Source organism: Equus przewalskii, chromosome 1 (assembly GCF_037783145.1).
Source record: "Equus przewalskii isolate Varuska chromosome 1, EquPr2, whole genome shotgun sequence".
Classification (NCBI taxonomy): Eukaryota; Metazoa; Chordata; class Mammalia; order Perissodactyla; family Equidae; genus Equus; species Equus przewalskii.
In genome coordinates, this window is record NC_091831.1 from 156,013,079 (window position 1) to 156,022,040 (window position 8,962).

The following is an 8,962-nucleotide window of genomic DNA, read 5'->3' on the forward strand; positions in this document are numbered from 1 at the left end:
GCCCGTTTTTTAATTGAATATTTGGTGTCTTTTGCTATTGACTTCCATGCATTATTTTTATATTTTTCATGTTAACCCCTTATCAGATAAATGCTTTGCAAATATTTTTGCCCATTTCATAGGTTGTCTTTTCACTTTGTTGGTGGTTTCTTTTGCTCTGCAGAAACTTTTTAGTTTGATATAGTCCCACTTGTTTGTTTTTTATTTTGTTATCTGTGATTATTTCATCACCAATGCACATTTTCTTATGTTTTCTTCTAAAAGTTTCATGTTTTCAGATCTTACATTTAAGTCATTAGTTCATTTTGAGTTAATTTTTGCGAGTGATGTAAGATAGGGGTCTAGTTTCGTTTATTCACATGTGAATATTCAATTTTCCCAGCACCATTTATTGAAGAGACTGTCTTTTCTCCATTGAGTATTCTTGGTTCTCTCATCAAATATTATGACATACTAAAAACATATATGCTTGGTTTTATTTCTGGGCTCTCAATTCTGCTCTGCTGGTCTATTTGTCTGTTTTTATGCCAGTAACATACTGTTTCAAGTACTGTAGCTTTGTAGTATAAATTGAAGTCAGGAAGTGTGATGCCTCCTGCTTCGTTCTTCTGTCTCAGTATTTCTTTGGCTATTCACGATCTTTTGTGGCTCCATATACATTTTAGGAGTGTTTTTTTCTATTTATGTAAAAAATGCCATGGAATCTTGATAGGCATTGCATTGAATCTATAGACGGCATTTGGTAGCATTGATATTTCAACAGTATTAATTCCTCTAATGCATGAACATGGGGTATGTTTGATTTATTTGTGTCTTCTTCCTTTATCAGTGTCTCATAGTTTCCTGAGTAGAGATGTTCACCTCATTGGTTAAATTTATTCCTAAGAATTTTATTGTTTTGCATGCTATCGTAAATGAAATCAATTTCTTTATTTCTTTTTCAGAAAAATTTTTGTTAATTTATAGAAATATTACAGATTTTTGAATGCTAATTTTGTATCCTGCAACTTTATTGAATTTGTTGATTAGCTCTAATCATTTTTTGGTTGAATCTTTATGATTTTCTATATGTAAAATTATGTCACCTGCAAACAGAGACAATTCTACTTTCTCCTGTCCAATTCTGATGCCTTTCATTTCTCTTTGTTACTTGATTGCTCTATCTAGGACTTCCAGTACTATGCCGAATAGGAGTGGTGAGAGTAGGCATTCTTGTCTTGTTCCTGATCTTAGAGGAAATGCTTTCAACTTTTTATCATTGAGTATAATGTTAGCTGTAGGCTTGTCATATATGGCCTTTGTTATGTTGAGATACGTTTCTCCTATGCTTAATTTGTTTAGTGTTTTTATCATGAATGAATGTTGAATTTTGTCAAATGTTTTTTCTTCATCTATTGAGATGATCATATGATATTTTTCTTTCATTCTAGTAATGTGATGTATCACATTGATTGATGTACATATGTTGAACTATCCTTGCATCCCAGGGATAAATCCCACTTGACCATGGTGAACGATCTTTTTGACCTGCTGTTTAATTCAACTTTCTAGTATTTTGTTGAGAATTTTTGTGTCTATATTAACCCGGGTTATTGGCCTGTTGTTTTCTTTTCAAGTAATGTCCTTACATGGCTTTGGTATTAAGATAGTGCCGGCCTCATAGAATGAGTCCGTGTTCCCTCCTCTTTGATTTTGTGGAAGAGTTTGAGAAGGATTGGTTTCCTCTTTTAATGATTTTTTTAACAAAAGGCCCTACATATTCATTTTGCATTGATCCCCACAATGCAATTATGTAGCCAGTCACGAGTACAGGCAACGTATCTGGAGATTAAATCTACAGGACTTCAACAAAGTTACTTCTCAACCTCCATCTGCATATTTACTCCTAAGTATAAGTGTCAAAGATGAAGATGGATGCGGGTGATGCTTTTACCGTACCCTCTGCTGTATAACTTGCTTGATCTGAGGTAAGATTATCAAACTTCTTATGTAACAAGTCAAAGAGTAAATATTTTAGACTTTGTGTGTCATGTAGTATCTGTTGAAACTCCTCAACTACTCAACTCTGCTTGTTGTAGCACAATGCAGCCATCGACAATACATAAACAAATTACTGTGGCTGTGTTCCAATAAATCTTTGAGAAAGAGATAGAGGTCCAAATTTGCCCCATGGGTCATCATTTGCAACTCCTTATCCAGAGTCACATTTTTTGAACTCTTTTTTATTCAACAATTTTGCATCGTCCCATATCCCTTATATCCACTCAGAATTCAATGTGCTTTATGGAAAGAAGAGTTACACAAAGTCATTTATTTATCCATTCATTCATTTGACACATTTTAGTGTCACGTGATAAATTTTGGAATAGTTAATAGAAAGAAAATGTTGAATGGGAAGAAATCAAGAATGCTTTGGAATATCTCCCTTGCATAAAACCATCTTGTTTCTGGAAAAAAATATTGATACATAGGGTTCATTCTCTCCCACTCTGTGAATGAGGGCATCTACAACAATTGGATGACTTCTCACTCTTCCCCAACTCAGTAGATCTAAGTAGGTTTGGGGTTCCACATTTCCTATCCTAAATCGTATTTATTTTGCACCTATCCAGTCCATTATCTCGCCCAATATACAGGAAATATTCTTACATGTTCCTTCTTTCTTTTCCTCTCATCACTAAGTATCTCTTTTGGTATGTTTTCACTTGGGAAAATCAACGTGATTCTTAGACCTGGTTCCCAGGAGAAATTAATAAACAGTTGGTTATTAGGGAGCTCAGAAGGATCAATGGGTCACTAACACTTTAGTTAATTATTGCTACTAATTAACTGTATTCTCACTGGGAAAAAAAAACTTGTATATTTTTATCTTGGAGGTGATTATACTACAAAGCAGAAATCAAAATTATTGAGTTTCTACAAATGCTGCTGCACACCCTAGAACAGAACAGGTAGGTCAGAAAAATACTCCTAATCTTGAGCAATACCACAGCAATCTCTCTCTTTTTATATTCCCTTCCACCTTCTGTCTTTCTTTTCCACTTGTCTACTTTCCTTCTGTGTCTAGTTACTCCAATCTTTTGGACACTATTATTACTAATTTAATCACTAAATTTTATTATCCCTGAAGAAGGAGATATTTCTGAAAGAACTGACATTTATGATATCTCTCTTTGGTGAACTTGTATCTCAAGGATCTTATATGTCTCATCACTTTCTTCATCCTCTTATATGATACTTCATATTTTCCATTGTGGACACCAAATAATTCCACGTCTTGCCTATTCCATTCCCACCCACGCTCCTAACAGACTACACCAATGGAAATTATTTTCTGCCTTCATATAGGGAATTCTGAGATCTGTCAGTTTCCTCAACTTGGAATATTTGGTAAAGCATTTGATGACATAAGCCAATGACTGGGTCAAGAATTAAAGAAAGAATGATAAGAATGAACATGACTTACTGGAACTGGTGTCCACCAGTTCTGAAAAGGACCTGTATTAATAACTGAGCTCAGGTGGTTAAGAGTAGAGATCAAAACAATAGTTAGTGAATATGATACAACAGTGAACAGGACATTGGCAGAGTGAGTTTTGAGCAGCTTTACTTGTTTGAATTTTCAATATTAGTGCAGTTATTATTGCTCTTGATCCCTTAGAGGAGAGGGCAATTTCAATCTCTAATATCAGGAGACCCTAATTCTATCTGATTTCCTGCATTACCTATCTGAAATGTCCTCATGTTCTGAATGTTAAAACCAATATTCAGCAGGGATATGAAGCAACTCTTATGAGACTCTGCCTCCAGAGAAAGTCTGATTCTTTAATGTTTTCTAAGAAACCAAAAGAACTAAATATTTTCTGTCTGGTTTAAATGCACTCTTCCCATACGCTCCAAACATAAACTCAGTATTCCAAGACTAACTGACTAAATGTTAGAACCAATTCTTAATAAGTCTTGAACAAAAGATGGGATTCTCTTTAAACAAGGTTATGACCACAATGTAGTAGTAGCAGAGTTACTAGTAAATCTAGTTTCACCAGGTATTTTTAGCTTTTCACTTTAGATAGGTTTCTTCAGTCAGTCTTAATCTGCTTTCAAAAATACAAGGGAATATTAGGGAGAATAAAATTCTACTGACAAGCTAAAGGAGTGGCTTATATTAGTGCTTTTCCATTGTTTTCATTGTATGAGTTGCCTGTTCCAAGTAATGGTCACATCAGGACTCTACAAAATGCCATCCAGTTACCAATCATTTGTATTCCTTGATTCAAAACTCATTCAACTATATTCATTTTTCTGTAAACGAGGAAGCATGTATATTTCAGTTTAAAATTTGACATAAAACACTCAGATTTTCTTGACTGTATATCTAGTAGTTGTCATTCACTGACCAATAAATGATAGTTTAACCAGGGCTAGTAAAACTATGAAACTAGTGCCAAAATAATAATAATAATAATAACCTACCTCTGTCACATATATGTATACTCCAATCTCTCCCTAAATTCCAAAGTATTCTTCTTTTTCCTTTCCTTGACCCTTTTTCTGTCTTGTCAATTTCATTTTCATAACTTTTATTACAAACACATGGCCAATATAGGAAAATACAAAATATAGATAGTTAATATTAATATTAAAATTACATAAAATGTAATTGTCCAACGTGATCTACTTGAGATATTGATGCGTATACTTACATATTTTTGTAGTGCATACGTATAAAGAGCATATCACATAAGACATACTCCTTTGTAACCAATTTATTTTTTACTTAATAATTTACTGAACATGTCAACAAATCTAAATTTGCATCATTGATAATGGCAACATCCATTTTGGTATGAGTCTCATCAATTTCCCCTTTCTGCATATTTTCTCATATCTTATTATTTCCTTTAAATGAACTTCTAATGTTTTACTTTAGATTAGACAATGAATTTATCCAAATATATGTTATAAATAGACATCTTCAAACTTTCTTATCATTTGCAGTGATAACAACAGATGGTCTCTCTAAAAAAGTTGTTGGCAGCAATTTTACTCACGTTCAAATAGCATTTTAGCAGAACTAAGCTACTAATTCTTTCACCTTACTTGCCAGATTCCTACATGATTTCTTTCCTTGTGTCTCTGATCTAACTTTTGATTGTCTCACTTCTCCTATTCATCTATCTTTTCACATGCTTTTTCTGTATGTTTTCTAACTTCACATTTTCACACTTGAAACTATTTTGCACAAAATCATTAATGGGTAGACAATCTATCAATATTTAGCACCCTGTTTCTCAATTTTTCCTTATTTTCTACCTTCAGAATACTTCAGCTTCTTCTCTACTGATTGAATCAATGGATGGAGCAAATGACTCTATAGTATCTGAATTTGTATTGACTGGACTTTCAAATTCATGGGAGATGCATCTTTTTCTCTTTTGGTTCTTTTCTGTGTTCTACCTGGGAATTATCCTGGGTAACCTCTTCATTGTGTCCACAGTAATTTTTGACTCTCATTTACACTCCCCCATGTACTTCTTATTGGCCAAGCTCTCTCTTCTTGATCCTCTTTCCTCTACCACAGTGCCCAAAATGATCTCTGATCTGTTCACTGACTGCAACATCATTTCTTTTCCAAAATGAATGATGCAGATATTTTTTATTCATGTCATGGGCGGAGTTGAGATGGTGCTGCTCATAGCAATGGCATATGACAAGTACACTGCAATCTGTAAGCCACTCCACTACCTGACGATCATGAGTCCCAAAACGTGTGTTTCCTTTGTAGTGGCTGCCTGGATAGTGGGGATAATCCATGCTGTATCTCAGTTTGTTTTTGTCATAAATTTGCCCTTTTGTGGCCCTAATAAAGTAGATAGTTTTTACTGTGATTTTCCTTCGGTCATGAAACTTGCTTGCTTGCTAACAGTGGATTTATGTCTATGGCTACGTTCTTCTCCTTAATTATATCCTGTGTCTTCATTTTGGTCGCTGTCTGGAAACGTTCTTCAGGGGATTTATCCAAAGCATTTGTCACATTGTCAGCTCACATCACTGTAGTGATTTTGTTTTTCATGCCATGCATATTTCTCTATGTGTGGCCTTTCCCTACAACATCACTGGATAAGTATTTGTTCATTGTTGACTTTGCTATCACCCCTGTCTTAAATCCTGCCATCTATACATTAAGAAACAAAGACATGAGAGTGGCCATGAGAAAACTAGGCAAACGGATTGTGGGTTCTAGCAAGATCTCATGATGAACAGAGCAGATCTAGGATACAACATGCTTCAGGCTCACCAAGAACATAGAGCCATGTGGCTATCATCACTACTATGATAAGAGCTACTATTCGGAGAGATAATTTAACAAATGCACAACTCTGGAAATTGGTTGTCAAGTTAGAGTTTATTTTGCCAACCACAGAGAATAAATTAACTTCATTCATGTACTTCCATTGAGAAGAGACATGAGACTGAAAAACTAAGATGATTTCCAGGAGTAAACTTAATAATATTCCAATATCATTTTCTGGGTGACATTTTTCTGAGTATTGCTGATTGTATTTACTCTCAATTTTAAACAAATACCTAAAAAAAATTGGCAAATATATCTCATAGAAAAATTGCAGATGCAACAGATAAAATGTGAGTTTGGGTAAATCATAAGTCAATAAAGTATGTTTTTTTAATTTCTATTTTAATTTTAGTTTGACTTACAATAAGAAGAAAAATCAGTGGTGTGTTACTTATGTTAAGCCCTGAACTCAGATCTGACTTTATCTTGAGCTTCCTCAGTTTAGGATGCTATTTCAGTTTTGCGTTTAGATTTGAGTAATTACAGGCAGAGAAAAAATTTCTGTAATGCTATTAATACTTAAGATAAATATAAACTAGAGCTTTTTGCACTTTTTAATGCCTCTCTATTATTCTAAAAATGAAAACCTTCCAATATTAAATCATCCCTGTTTATTCTCAAAAAAGGGCATTGACATAATATTTGTTTCACAGGAGAATAATCACCCAAGGATGTGTGTTTAGAGGTCCTGGTTTCCTCGAATATCGTTTCCTGGTCAAGCAAAAGATCCCCCCAAGAATTTCTATACCTGTGTTTGATAGTCTTGGATAATTGTAAAACCAAAAATAGTGAGGTATATTCAATTTAATTGAGGATTTTTATATTGGGAATAAAAAAGTTTATTGAAAATACACATAATTTTTTCTGTGTAAAAAATGTTCATATATTTGTTTTACTGCTCTGTAAATAAAATTTACTCAATTAAAAGAAAATATTGCATATTCGTTTTGTCTGTGTTTCTCTAGAAACCTTTCCAATAACATCTCTGACTTCCTCTCTATAAATGAATCAATAATACGTTTAGATGTTTTGTTATTCATCTGGATCGGAATTTTTTCTTTGCTTAATCATTGCTAACTGCTTTCTCCTTCAAATACCCTACTGGACTTCTGAAACACTACAAACCACTACAGTCTCCTGGTTTTCCTCCTACCTTGTATCCAGGAGATCTCTTTCCACCGCATATTATTATAGCACTTTCTTTTACTTCATTTGTAATATTACTTGCACTCATAATTTCTTACACAATACGTCTTCCTCATTACATTTTAAGTTCCATGTAAGGAGGGGCTGTGTTAATCACGTTTACTGGAATAACATCAGTAATGCAGTTTAGAAAATGATCAATAAATATTTATCATTAAATAAATACATAAACCCAATAAAGAGTAAAAATTCTGCAATATGAATAATTTATTAAATGTTGTCTGGATTTTCTTTTTGTATTTGATCTAAAGTCCTAAGATGAAAGTACTCCCTCCCTTATTCTATCTCCTCTTCTCAATTTTCTCTGCCTCTATCTCTTCCATTCTCTGCAGTGAAATCTACTGATGAGTTCCTCTTGCAGGCTTAGGTCAATTCAAATCTCCGCCAAGCTCAGCTGAAGCAGCTTGCAAATCATTGGTCTCAGCTCTCTCTGATACCTCTACTTCTCAGGAACTCTATGTTAATAACTCTTCCTCCTCTGCTGCCCTAGGAGCCTTCTCCCCTGCCACGCAAATCTATGACCCACGCCCCAGGAGATGGCCCTCAAATCACAGCATGCTCTGTGCCTGGCTGGCCATCTCCCTAGGAACTTATTTCTGCCTAGGTTCTCCCTCATTTATTTTAATATGTTGTTCTGCCTGGTACCCTAGTCTCCCAATTAGAACAAAGACATATCAGGACATGAGCACATTGGCATGATAGAATCATTAATGGGGTCTGTACTACGTTACAGAAGAGCCCTCTGTGGGGCAACAGGAGAAATTTTCCTTTAATCTGAGAGTAGTTGTGCTTCCGCTAAACAACTAAATTGTTTTACTTCATTTTATATATAGTATGATTTATGTAACTTATCATGCATCCATATTCATTTTTTTTAAAAAAAATCTGCCTACATTGTCCTCCAGTTTTTATCCTTACTTATAAATCTTTGGAATATCAATATTTTTCAAAAATTAATTTACCACTATACATCATTCTGCAGCTATTCTAGAGAATATAATTTTCTCTTAATTCTGAACAAGAGGAAATGGAATACAGCTCTAAACATTGATAATATAAACAAAGATAAGGCTTTGACATTTTGAAACCCCCATGATAACCTGGAGATCAGATTCTTTGTATCTACACATCACAGATAAAGCCAGGCTTCTTCAGAGAGATACACTAGGCTTGTCTTGATGGCTTATCATAGGCCCCTTGAACTATTATCTTTCTCTAAGGCAAACATGCTCCTATTACAGACAACTCGAAACAACTCCTTATTTTTTTTTTTTTTAGGTTTGTATATGTTTTCCCATGATCTCTTAAGAAACTGATCCCATAAAATACAAATATTATTGTATCCAGTCAACTCAGGAAGGATAAAGATAAAAAACATTCAAGAATACCTTCATCTTCAGC

At 34.1% G+C, this 8,962-nt stretch overlaps 1 pseudogene; it reads left to right on the top strand.

Annotated features, from left to right (window-relative positions):
• Positions 1-5,352: 5,352 nt before the first annotated feature.
• On the top strand, positions 5,353-6,257 carry LOC103562454 (olfactory receptor 4F15-like; annotated as a pseudogene).
• Positions 6,258-8,962: the final 2,705 nt, after the last annotated feature.